Source organism: Leptopilina heterotoma, unplaced genomic scaffold, assembly GCF_015476425.1.
Source record: "Leptopilina heterotoma isolate Lh14 unplaced genomic scaffold, ASM1547642v1 Lhet_40, whole genome shotgun sequence".
NCBI classification, from domain to species: Eukaryota; Metazoa; Arthropoda; class Insecta; order Hymenoptera; family Figitidae; genus Leptopilina; species Leptopilina heterotoma.
This window is the reverse complement of record NW_025111064.1, coordinates 1793151-1806973: the sequence shown is the minus strand read 5'-3', so window position 1 is coordinate 1806973 and position 13823 is coordinate 1793151.

Sequence of the window (13823 nt, the reverse complement as noted above, 5' to 3'; positions counted from 1 at the left end):
TTTTGTATCCTCGTTAAAATCTCTTACTACTTTGTATATAGCTCTTTCTTTGGGTATTATTTTCCTTCCATAAACTAATATTTTCCAAATATAATTTGTGTCTCTTCTAGGTTTAAGTATACTTCTCAAGTTACTTATCGATTCCAAAAGAGAATAATTTTCATATTCTTGTCGTTTTTCATTAGTACTTGTAATCAATTTTATAGTCTTTATTACTTTAAATTCATCTTTAATTATTGATTGATCACTTTCTTCCGTCTGTGAATCTATTTCCATATTTTCGTTTTTATTTTCGTCATCAATTATTGAATTGTCGTCTTCTGTTTGCGTATCTATTTCCATGTTCTCATTTTCCTCGTTTACACTTGTAGTACGCGCGTTTTGCTGTTCTAACGTGTCATATGTACCATTTGTTGTCATCTGAACCCTTGAACTTCGCGATAAGGCGTCAGCGTTTGTGTTAGCAATTCCTTTCTTATAAATAATTTCATAATCATATTCTTCCAATTTTAGTCTCCATCTCATTAATCTGCTTGTCGGATCTTTTACATTAAATTACCAAACTAAGGGTTTGTGATCTGTTACAATTTTAAATCTTCGTCCAAAAAGATGGTGTCTAAAACGTTTAACTGCCCATACATTTGCTAATAATTCTTTCTCAGTCGTCGTGTAATTTATTTCATCTTTATTTAAAGTTCTTGAAGCAAATGCTATTGGTTTATCTTCTCCGATTTGTCCTTGTGATAAAATTGCTCCTAATCCTTCATTTGATGTATCAGTTGTTAAAACAAAAACATAATTCCAATCTAGAAATTGAAGTATCGGTGCTGTTATTAATTTATCTCTTAATTCGGAAAATGCGTTTTCTTCTTTCTGTGTCCACTCAAATGTAATTTCCTTTCGTAGAAGTTTAGTTAGTGGATTTGCTATTTTAGAGAAGTTTTTAATAAATTTCCTGTAATAACCAATAAGCCCTAAAAATTGCTTAATCTGTTTTTGAGTTTTTGGTCTTGGAAAATTTTTCACTTTTTCAATTCTATCTGGATTTGGCTTTATACCTTCTTTTGTAATAACATGACCTAAATATTCCAATTCTGGTCGCAAATATTCGCATTTATCAGGCTGTAATTTGAGTCCAACTTGTCGTAGTCTTATAAACAAATTCTTCAAATTTTTATTATGTTCTTCCAACGTTCTTCCGTAAACAATAATATCGTCAATATAAGCAAAACATCCATTACCTATTATTACTTTTAATCCATTATTTATCATTTTTTGAAATGTAGGAGGGGCATTTTTTAAACCAAAAGGCATTCTATTATATTCATAATGACCTTCGTTTGTGCTGAAAGCTGGTTTTTCTTTGTCCTTGGGATTCATTCCTATTTAATGAAATCCGGAAGCAAGATCAAAGCAAGAAAATAATTTAGAATTTCCTAATTGTTGAATAATCTCATCAATACATGGCAAAGGATATTTGTCTAAAATAGTTTTTTCATTTAGTTTCCAATAATCTATAACAATTCGACATTTTACTTTGCCTGAAGTGTCTTTTTTCTTTGGAACTATCTATAACGGTGAATTGAAAGGAGACATGCTTTCTCGAAGAATATTTTTCTTTAACATTTCTTTAATTTGTTCGTAAACTTCTTCCTGTAACATAGGTGGATATCTATGTATATTGCTTTGTATTTACAGGTTGATCGCCTGTCGTTCTAATTGTATGCTCTGTTAATTTAGTTAAAGGTAAAGGGTCGTTTCCTAATAGAAAAAAGTCATGAAATTCTGTTATAATTCTTAGTAAATCTTCTTGTCCTTCTTTTATGTGGTCTAGTCGTGTTTTCGATAGTTATTCTTTAATTCTTTCACTACTATTGAATTGATAAATTTTTTCGTCACTCAATTTATCTATAAAATCTATCCATAGGTCTTTATAAGTATCATACATACTTTCAATTTTTGCTGTATTAGGAGGTAAAATTGGTTTTCCTTCATAATTGTATTTTGTAACTGCTGAAGATCCTCCTTCAAAGTTAATGAAATAGATTTTATCTCTCTTATCTGCACTAGATTGCGGATAAAGTATTTTAGACCCTAAGTTCAAAATACCTTTTTCTAAGTCAATTTAAAATTTTTGACCGTAAAGTAAATTCATTCCAATTAAACCGTTTTCTCTAAATGCATTTTCATCTTTTGTAACTTGAAAAACTAATTCTTCACCGTAAAGTTTTAAACAAATAGAATATTCGAACATTATGGGATTGTTTCCGGTGGTTAAAACATTATGAGGTGCGTATTTCTTAAAGTTTTTCCCTTCTAACATACTTTCTTTTATAATTGATATATTCGATCCTGTATCAACTACAAATTTTCCTGATGCTAATTTATCAAATTTTAAAGCCACAATAGGTGTGTCGTGTCTTCTTCGTTCTCTTGGGATCGGTGGAAAGTCGTGCTTAGTGGATTCTTCAATAAAGAAAATTCTTCGTTAGCACTCGGTCTGTATGCCCTAAATTTTTGCAATGGTTGCATTTTTCTAAATTTCTCCGTTTGCTAAATCTTGGTTTTGGTACTGGGTTTTCATTTCTTTGATTTCTGGTAAAATTGTCAATTCTTCTTTTATCTTTCATATTCACTAGGGTGTCCGTTATTTCCCAAGTTAGCTATTTTCATTTGGGTATCGTCTAAATCGTTTCTTTTTGACCTAAAAACAATTCTAAAAACTAGAAAAAAATTTACAATGCCGTTTAACCCTGCCTAAATAACAATACTTTTCCCATTTAATTAACATGGGATTTTTGCACTTTTTAGAAAATAATTTTTATTTCGTTTATAATACTCTTTGACTAACCAACAATGCTTGATTTTGCTTCTATTATGATTCCTTTAGATAGAGAAATTTTCATATTATCGCGAAAAATTTATTACACAAGTTTTAAAAAGGTCAATTTCATTTTTATTGATTTTTGTGATTATTTTGCTAAATCTACTTATTAATTAATTTTTATTCGGTATTTTATTAAAAGTTTCTTGTTTTATGCATCCAATTAGACCATAACAATAATTTAAATTCATAAACTATCCAAAAATCACACAGTAGACTGAATCCATTTCAAATCAGGCATGTAGACTAACTTCATGTTGTAGAAAAAAAATTGTTTTGCATGTCATTATTTTTCTTTTGAGTATAATTTAATTTTCTTTCTTGGGTTTTGTAGATGGTCTTGTCCTCTTTACAATACAGTTTGAAATTTGAAAAAATATTAAAAATGATAAAAATAGGGGATGATTTTCTGAAAATAAATAAGATCAATTTTCTCAAAAACACAACCTTTTTTGTTATCAAATTTTTACTACAAATTCTTAAAATAATTATGAACATTTCCTATGAATTTCAAGCAGGCTAAACCATTCTGTCAATCAAGAGAATTTTTTTTTTAATTTATTTTTGCAAATTTTCAAATTGTTAACTTGCATTTTTAAAAACAGATAAATCGTTATAACATTGTTGACGTGAGCGTTAACAATTTGAAAATTTGTAAAAATAAATATTTAAAAAAAATTCTCCTGATTGCCAGAATGGTTTAGCGCGCTTGAAATTCATAGGAAATGTTCATAATTATTTTAAGAATTTGTAGTAAAAATTGGATAACAAAAAAGGTGGTGTTTTTGAGAAAATTGATCTTATTTATTTTCAGAAAATCATCCCCTATTTTATCATTTTAAATATTTTTTCAAATTTCAAACTGGACTGTGTAGAGGACAAGAACATCTACAAGACCCAAGAAAGAAAATTAAATTATACTAAAAACATGACAAGCAAAACAATTTTTTTTCTATAACATGAAGTTAGTCGACATGCCTGATTTGAAATGGATTTAGTCTACTGTGTGATTTTTGGATAGTTTATGAATTTAAATTATTGTTATGGTCCAATTAGATGCATAAAACAAGAAACTTTCAATGAAATACCAAATAAAAATTAATTAATAAGTAGATTTAGCAAAATAATCACAAAAATCAATAAAAATGAAATTGACCTTTTTAAAATTTGTGTAATAAATTTTTCGCTATAATATGAAAATTTCTCTATCTAAAGGAATCATAATAGAAGCAAAATCAAGCATTGTTGGTTAGTCAAAGAGAATAAAAAGAAAAGAATAAACGAAATAAAAATTATTGTCTAAAAAGTGCAAAAATCCCATGTTAATTAAATGGGAAAAGTATTGTTATTTAGGCAGGGTTAAACGGCATTGTAAATTTTTTTTCTAGTTTTTAGAATTGTTTTTAGGTCAAAAAGAAACGATTTAGACGATGCTCAAATAAAAATAGCTAACTTGGGAAATAACGGACACCCTAATAATCACGTTAATTTCTGAGGCAATATTAAAACATTCATTCAGCGTTTTTGGTTTCCGAGGACGGATTCTAATTTCAAATTCTTCACGTATATTTCTTAAGAATGTGCTGACACTTGCACTTGTTTCTATTTCCTGTCTTACGAAAGTTTCTTGATGTGTTATATTCCTACTATGTATAGACTGCCTGATTTTATCCTGACACAGCATAAATCTTGAGGTGAATGACTCTAAACCTTCATTTTGGCACATTATACATGAATCACGAGCCCTTTGAAGTGATTCTAAACTATCTTTTTCCCCAAATAAAATTCGTAATCTTTCAAAAAAATCGGCAAACGTTGCTACTAATCTTGTTTCGAATCTTTCCATTTTTGCAAGAATATTTTGGAAATAGTCATTTGAAGCACTTGATGTTTCCGGCATGATGTTTAGAATATTGTCTAATTTTAGTCTGTCAGTCAGTGATATTGAAAGAGATAAACTGTCTGTGTCTATTGTTTCGTTTTCACTACTTTCTCTATATGAATTTAAATCCAGTTTAATTTCATAAATTTCCTATATCGTTTTGTACAATTTTTATTTTATATCCGTTCGCGTTTTCTAATTTAAAATTTCATTTTTTGCAATTTTGCTAAAAGGAGTACAGAAGAATATGAAATTCGGTTTTTAGTTTATTGACGATGGCAATACTCATAAAATCACGGAGTATACCAACGCTTTAAAACAAACTTAGCCACACCCTATAACTATAACTCTAGATCGTTGCTTCGTTAACACTCTGGATAACACTTCGTAGATCTAGATAACTCTCTGGATACCTCTTTGTAGATCTGGATCACTCTGAATCTCTGCTTTTTTTATTTTCTCGTTCACTTTGGATAATCACTTTGTTTGTCTGGAACTAGCTCTGGGTTCTGAACTCTCAAAATCTGGATGAACTTCCAAAAAATTGTTGAATATCCTAGCGCTGACACCAATTATGTTGTCGCCGTAAGAAACAACTAATATTATTTTTCATAAGTTGGTTACTCAACTGAGAGCCAATTCCACTTTATTTATTTAACAAGTAAAAGTACAAAAAACTTGGAGTTAATTAATCATTCCAATTCTTCACTGAGCCTTATTGGAAGACAATCGTACTATTACTTTGAGTAGCGACTAATTAATCTGACCACATCTGCTTATGCTTCAGTTTTAAAGGACTGTGAAATCGTCCCCACTCTTTACAATAAACACTCATACTTCATACTGTCGACAATAATATTAAAAATTTAAATACATAGTGTGGGGACCTGCATCAAATCAGAGTTTTTAAGCTAAAAATATCATAGATAAACATTTAAACCCTGTCATCAACAAACTAATAAATAAAGTAAGAAATGTTATAGGTTGCAAATTTGCTAAAAAGTATTTGCTAATGTTTAAATTGTAGTAAAAAAGTTAGATGCATAGTTTGGGGACCAGCAGCAAATTAGAGTTTTAAGCTCAAAATATCTTTGTAAAACAATTAATCACTCTTATCAACTAACTAATAAGTATCATAAGAAATGTTATAGATTGCAATCTAGCTAAAAAGTATTTGCTAATGTTTAAATTGTATTAATAAAGGTAGATGCATAGTTTGGAGACCTGCATCACATCAGAGTTTTTAAGCTAAAAATATATTTCTAAAACATTTAAACGCTCTTATTAACTAACTAATAAATAACGTAAGAAATGTTATTGATTGCAATTTAGCTAAAAAGTATTTGCTAATGTTTAAATCTTTCAAATTCCAAGACTTGATTTTATATTAAAATAATTCATCAAATTAATCAAAGTTTATAAATTCTTGATATAATACATTTTTTAAAATTTTGATAATAATTTAATTTTGAAAAAAAATGAGTTTCGGAATAAAGAAATTAAAATAAACAAATTAAATCCAATTTTGTAAAATTCCTCCCAAAAGAAAAAGACAAGATCTTACCGGAATAATAATCCGTAAATCCCGTATCCGCAAATCCGAATTCTTAGACGAAATTCAATGCTCAATATTTTCTTATTATTTTGAAATTTAACCTTTTCTAATTTATATAAATTATTTTTGATTCTAATTTATTTATATAAAAAAAATAAATTAAATAAATAATTAAGCGTTCGTTCTCTTTGGTTACTTTTTGAAAGATAATTATTTCTATTTGTTATTTATGTCATAGCAACCAATCGTTACTATGACAAGTACCTACTTGTTCCGAAACTCATAAAAAAATGAAAGTTAAATTAATTATTTCTACAATTTCTCGATTTTCATTGGCCGATAACAAAATTTTGATATATATATTTTCTCTTCTTAATTGAATTTTTCTATGATTTTCTTTCCGGTTCAAATAGATGGTGAATCACTATTTTATTCCTCCATTAATATAACTCTTGAATAAGTTGGCAACTGAAATTCTTCTATTCCGAAAGAAACTGGATTCCATATGAACATCCACGATTCTCGAATTTAAAATATAGTTCCGACTCACATCTTTCGTCTAAATTATGGGCTTTGGCTCACCCGCAGCAACAGGAAATCGAATTATCATATTTAGAGACCTACACTTTGTGCGGAGCGCATAATCGCATAATTTTCAAAAATTGAAAGAAAGTTTGAAGTTTTACGTATTATAATGTTTATGAATAAAATAAAATAAATTTAACGTCGCATCAAAACGCATAATTTTTTTTTATCGCACAATTTTTGAATTCTCTCATAATTGTGCATAATTATATTTTTTGTGCAAGAAATATAAAAATATTTCAAAACTTAGATCTGCATTAACGAAATATCTGTTTATAAATACGTTTTATCATAAATTTATGAGTAAAATTAATCATCCATAATTAAAAGGGCAATCCTAGTTGTAATTTTCAAAAAATCGGTTTTTCTTTTCTTGTATTTTTTCTAAGTTTACCCACACAACACCGAAAATTTCCTAAATATTTACTACAAATTTACTTGCAAGCTTGGAAGTATTTACTTGCAAAGTTTAGTGAAAATTCTGCAAAGATTTAAATGTCCCACTTCAATAAATGTTGAGCTTACTTTGCAAGTAAATTCTTCGAAGTTTGCAAGTAAATCTTTAATAAATTTTTAGGAAAGTTTCGGTACTGTGTGGGTAGGGTCTCAGACATATGTTTGTGAAATAATAAGTTGATATTTTAAAAATTGAGTGAGATATAAAGCTTTAAAGATCTGAAGTAAGGTTCAATTAAGTCTGGCGTCCTGTAGCCCGGAACAAAATTTCGTCTAATGAAAGAGTATGATAAAATTTTAAACTCGTTTTTCTTAAAACAGCATTTTGCAAATCGGTGATCGCACTATTTCTTAAAAACTACTGCACTAAATCTCCGATTTTTCTTGAGTTTAGTAGGCTTTTTTAATACATGAAAATCTACTCCTCACTTCAATAGAATGATTTCTTTTTTTAAGAAAGGGGTCGTCCATAAAGCATGTGATATTTGAAGGAGTAGGGGGGTCCATAAAATATCATGCTTCATATTAATCATTAATGGAAAAAGTATCAAGATGGGAGGGATAAAGTTTCGGAAATTAAGTATGCTTTATGGATGACCCCAAACAATATCTTTTTACAGCTGAGAACCCACAGCATTTTTTTATCTTTTACTTTAACTAAATTTGTTTGAATTTTGTATTTCTGAGAAACCAGCTCCTTGTTACCGTGGTCATCGCAAAACATATTTCTTATGATGACCTATACTCTATATTTATAGAGAATAAGTTGCTTTATTTAAAAATGTTGGTGGTTTTTCTTAAAAAAATTAACATAATGTTAAAAGCTTTATTTGGGTCCTTAATAACGTTTTTCTTTCAAAAGCATCAATTTGCACTTTTTAATTTTTCAACGCATAATTTCGCATAATAATCAGTTTTTCAGGGCATAATCCAGTAATTTTCAGCGTCAAAAAATACTGTCCTTAATCATATTAGATATGGAATGAAACCTTCCAAGATTTAATAATTTATTGGATGTCACTCCAAGTGACTAGGTCAAGAATTCACTTCCAGGTAGAACGACAGCAACAATGAATTTGGCATTCCAAAAATTTCTTAAAATTCTTTGGTACAACCAGATGACATTGAAATAAGAAAATCTAATCCAACAATATGAAGTATGAAAATTCAAATTAAACAGGACAATAGAGATGTGAATAAATAGGTTAGGCGGGAATTCCAATTTTTCTTCTTAAATCCAAAATTCGTCAGGAAAAGAGGTTCAGTTTATTTCTTTTTGTTTAAATTATCTTCAACAGTTCAGTGATTCTCGGCGTAGAGTTAACATAAAATAAAGAAAGAAAGGAACGAATAAATTATCAAAATTTATTTATTTTTGTTTATTAACCAAGTCTTTGAACGTTGTGTTACCAATGAGATCAGAACAATATTATTAATTTTATAAAAGCAAAATGAACAATTTGTGAGTTATAAAAATTATTTAAATAAATTTTTATAACGTCACAATGCATAGTTTGGGGACCAGCAGCAAATCAAAGTTTTTAACCTAAAAATATCTTAGATAAACATTACAACACTGTCATTAACTAACTAATAAATAAAGTAAGAAATGTTATAGATTGCAATTTAGCTAACAAGTATTTGTAAACATTTAAATCATATTAAAAATTTATATACATAGTTTGGGGACCTGCATCAAATCAGAGCTTTTAAGCTTAAACTAGCTTTCTAAAACATTTAATCCCTTTTATCAACTAACTAATGAATAAAGTAAGAAATGTTATAGATTGCAATTAAGCTAAAAAGTATTTGCTAATGTTTAAATTGTATTAAAGTACTACTACACTTTAGAATTTAAAAAAAATTTATTTATTATTATTGTATTTTTTAACTTCTTATGACTTTAGAAAACACCTCCTAAAGTATTCATATCCAATTGTATAAAAGAAAAGAAAAGTTTTCATAAAATATTCAATAAATATAAAGAGCCATTGACATATTGTATAATTTGTTTTATAACACAAGGAAATTTAAATTCTCTGCTTTAGACGAAATTTTACCAGTTACAATAAAAATCCATAACAAAAATTTTAATTTAAAGAAAATTTTTTTACTGTGAACTTTTTACTTATTTAACAAAAAAAAATTTTATTTACTTACAAATTTAGTCAAAAATTAAAGCAAAATAACTAGTTAAACACCAACAAAGTAGTTGGTGTTCGTGGTGAGTGTGCAATAGGGTGGTCCAAAAATACATGGAAAAAAAATAAAATCGGAATTTTAATGCTCTCACACCCTAGGAATGTTCTATATGGAGAAAAAAAATACCCCAATTTTTTTTTAAATAAAAAAATATTTAGAGGTCGCTCAAAGCGCTGGTAGTTTCCCATGTAAAATACATGGGAAAAAACACTTTTTCGTAGAATTGGTATAGAATCCTTAAAAATCAATATTTTTCATTCAGAAAACTCTGTTTCTTTTCAGAAGACTTCAAAGAATATTGCTAAATTGTTTATTTAATAATTTTTCAAATTAACTATTTTTTATAATGCCTCAAAAAAACCCTATAAATTTCAAAATTACAAAAAAACCATTAAAAAATATTTTTACTATTTTTATTAAAGTTTTTTCCTAGATTTTGAATAAACAACACAAATATTGATTTTTAAACATTATTCCATGTAATTGCTAATTTGTTTAAACAAATTATTATTGTTTATTTTCAACTTTTTATCTAATTGAGCTAAAAAGTTTCGATTTTTTCTCAATTTTGCAACTTTTCAAGCCCAATGTAACCAGTCACTAACAACTAACTAAGAATATTAATTTTACCAATTGTTTAAACAAATTACTATTGTTTAATTTTATCTTTTTATCAAATTGAGCTGCAGAGTCGCAATTTTTTTCTCAATTTTGTATTTTTCCAAGCCAAGTGTAACTAAAGTTACTAACAACAATCTAAGAATTACAATTTTACCAATTGTTTAAACAAATTGTTATTTTAAATTTGAAGCTATCGCAGTAGTAATTTCAATTACGTAAATAAAAATTTTTGTACTTATCATTCTTATAATAATAAATTTATTGTTTACAATTTTTACTTGAAAATTAAGTCTTACATTAATTATTACCTCACAAAAAAATGTACAATTAACCCTTTGGCTGTCAACGAGATTTCCACTGTTTAGGCCAAAAGTGTGTTGAAAAAATTTTTAATGGATTTTTATGAAACTTGGTACCTTAAGGTTTCTGGGGTCGCTGATTACGAATCTGACATCAATTTTTCGAAATTCAAATTGGCGGATCCAAGATGGCGGAAATTTTTCAAAATTTGTCGAATTTGATTAAAACTTGTTACACGGGGGTTTTAAGGGTCGCTGATTACGAATCTAACATTAGTTTTCCAAAATTCAAAATGGCGGATCCAATATGGCGGACAACGAAATAGAAAATTGATCAGATTGGCTTGAAACTGAATACTTAGGGATTTTTAGGGTCGCTGATTACGAATCTGAAATCAGTTTTTCAAAATTCAAAATATCTGGTTCAATATGGCGAAATTTTTTTTTAAATTTATTGAATTTGTTTGAAACTGGTTAATCTGACATCAATATGGTAATTTTTGGTGAAATCAAATTTCGATAAATACCCTGAAAAAATAATGACAGATTCGTAATCAGCGACCCTAAAAACCCCCGAGTATTCAGTTTCAAGCCAATCTGATCAATTTTTTATTTCGTTATCCGCCATATTGGATCCGCCATTTTGAATTTTGGAAAACTAATGTTAGATTCGTAATCAGCGAGCCTTAAAACCCCCGAGTAACAAGTTTCAAGGAAATTCGACGAATTTTGAAAAAATTTCTGCCATCTTGGATCTGCCATTTTGAATTTCGAAAAACTGATGTCAGATTCATAATCAGCGACCCCAAAAACCCCCGAGTACTACGTTTCAAGTCAATCTGATCAATTTTTTATTTTGTTGTCCGCCATTTTGGATCCGCCATTTTGAATTTTGGAAAACGAATATCATATTCGTAATCAGCGACCTCGAAAACCCCCGAGTAACCGGTTTCAGGAACATTTAAGAAGTTTTTAATCACCTTTTTTAAGATGCGCATATATGCGTCATGAACCACTTTTGGCCAGTTTTGTTTTGCGCATATACATATGTGTCAGCGACAGTCAACGGGTTAAAAAAAAGTTGCAACTCTGTAGCTCATTTTGATAAAAAGATAAAATTAATCAATAGTAATTTGTTTAAACAATTTGTAAAATTAATATTCTTAGTTAGTTGATAGTGACTGGTTACATTCGTCCTGAAAAGTTGCAAAATTGAAAAAAAATCGAAACTCTTTAGCTCAATTTAATAAAAAGTTGTAAATAAACAATAATAATTTGTTCAAACAAATTAGCAATTACATGGAATAATGTTTAAAAATCAATATTTGTGTTATTTATTCTTAATCTAGGAAAAAACTTTGATAAAAGTAATAAAAAATATTTTTTAATGATTTTTTGTAATTTTGAAATTTATGGGGTTTTTTTGGGTACTACAAAAAAAGTTAATTTAAAAAAATGATTAAATAAATAATTAAGCACTATTCTTTGAAGTCTTCTGAAGAGAAACAGAGTTTGCTGAATGAAAAATATTTATTTTCAAGGATTCTATACCAATTCTACGAAAAAGTGTTTTTTCCCTATGCATTTTACATGGGAAACTTTGAGCGCTTTAAGCGACCTCTAAATGTTTTTTTATTTTCAAAACAAAAAATAGGGGTATTTTTTTTCTCCATATAGAACAATCCTAGGGAGTGAGAGCATTAAAATTCCGATTTTACTTTTTTTGGACCATCCTAGTGTGCAAAGAACTTATGGAGCTTCACGTCAAGCCGCGACGCACGAGACAACGCGACCGCGCTCACAAAAAATTCACAGTTAATAAACTATTTCGATCTACCAACTTTTTCTTTCAGTTATTTAATCCTTGATTTATATAGTTTAAGGTTCTGAAAAATATTTTTACGAAAAAGGTCCAGAACACAATTAATTATTCATTTGTTTATTATTAACAATTATTTTTTACAATAAATAATTTTTTCGACATTGAAATAATTTTTCTTAAAAAGCTCAAATCTTCATTAATTGTGTCTAAAAATTTTCATCAAAATCCGATAATCCAGTTCTGAGATATAAATGTTTAAAAAAAATGTTACATTAAAATTAAATTATTTTTGAAAAATAAACGAATGAATATTTTCAAATAAAACTTGGAGACTGTTTGTCCCTCTATTAGTACTTTATTTTTATAAAGTTTATTATAGAAATGGCAAACCTTGGAAAATCCGTTGCCCACTTCAGGAATCTTACCCATGTAGATTGTACACTAATGTGATCGTGAATCTTGTACATATTGATATTAGGCATTCTTGGACGATGCGTTCACGCTTTTCCAAGATCACATTAGAAGTGCCTTAAATAAGAATGGGCCTATTCTTGTGTATGGTGTTCTCATCGCACACTTCAAAAGAGTTGAAAATGATGTGGAGGTTGTTAAGCCTATTCCTTTCGGGTGTAAGGCTAAGAGTATTTTCCTCACCACGCTGTTAGATGATTGGTTTGATCAGAATATCAAACATCCGATTTTGCATAGTGTTAAAGAGTTTTATTTGAAAGGTTCGAATTGGAACCTTCAATCGATTATAAGGCTTAAAATCAATGTAAATAAATATAATCCAATGCGTGCAAGCTCTTACATCGGTTTACCTCCACTAATAAAAAACAAGCATGCATGCATTAATGTTGGAAACAAAGATAACCAATGTTTCAAGTGGGCAGTATTGTCGGCCCTACATCCAAATGTATCACATCCTGAGCGCGTTACCAGTTATAAAGAATTTAAACACGAGTTAAACTTTGAAGGTATTGAATTTCCAGTATCGATAAACAGTGTTCTAAAATTTAAAAAAATTAATGTCATTTCAATTAATGTCTACTGTTTATCGAAGATTTATGGGGAATTTTCTACACATCCTCTTCACCTCACAGCTGAAAAAAGAGATAAGCATGTAAATCTTTTATATGTTGCCAACATGTACGCTGATGAGAGTGTTAAAGAGAATGTAATATGTGATGATGGCTTTATGAATTTCCATTATGTATGGATTAAAGATTTGTCACGCCTAGTGTCTAAACAATTATCTAAGAAGGTAAAAAGAAAGTATTGAAAGAAAGAGTTGTAAAATTAAATTACCAAAGCCCGATAATAGTTTAATCACATTTAAAAATTTTAAGAACAAAGAAAAGGTGCCATATCAATATGTAATTTACGCCGATTGTGAAAGTCTACTTCTTCCAGCGGATGAAGATGTAGACAATTTAAGTAAGACTGAAGTCTTCCAGCGTTACAAATTGTTAAGCATCGGATATTATATAAAATGTAGCTACGACGAATCATTATGT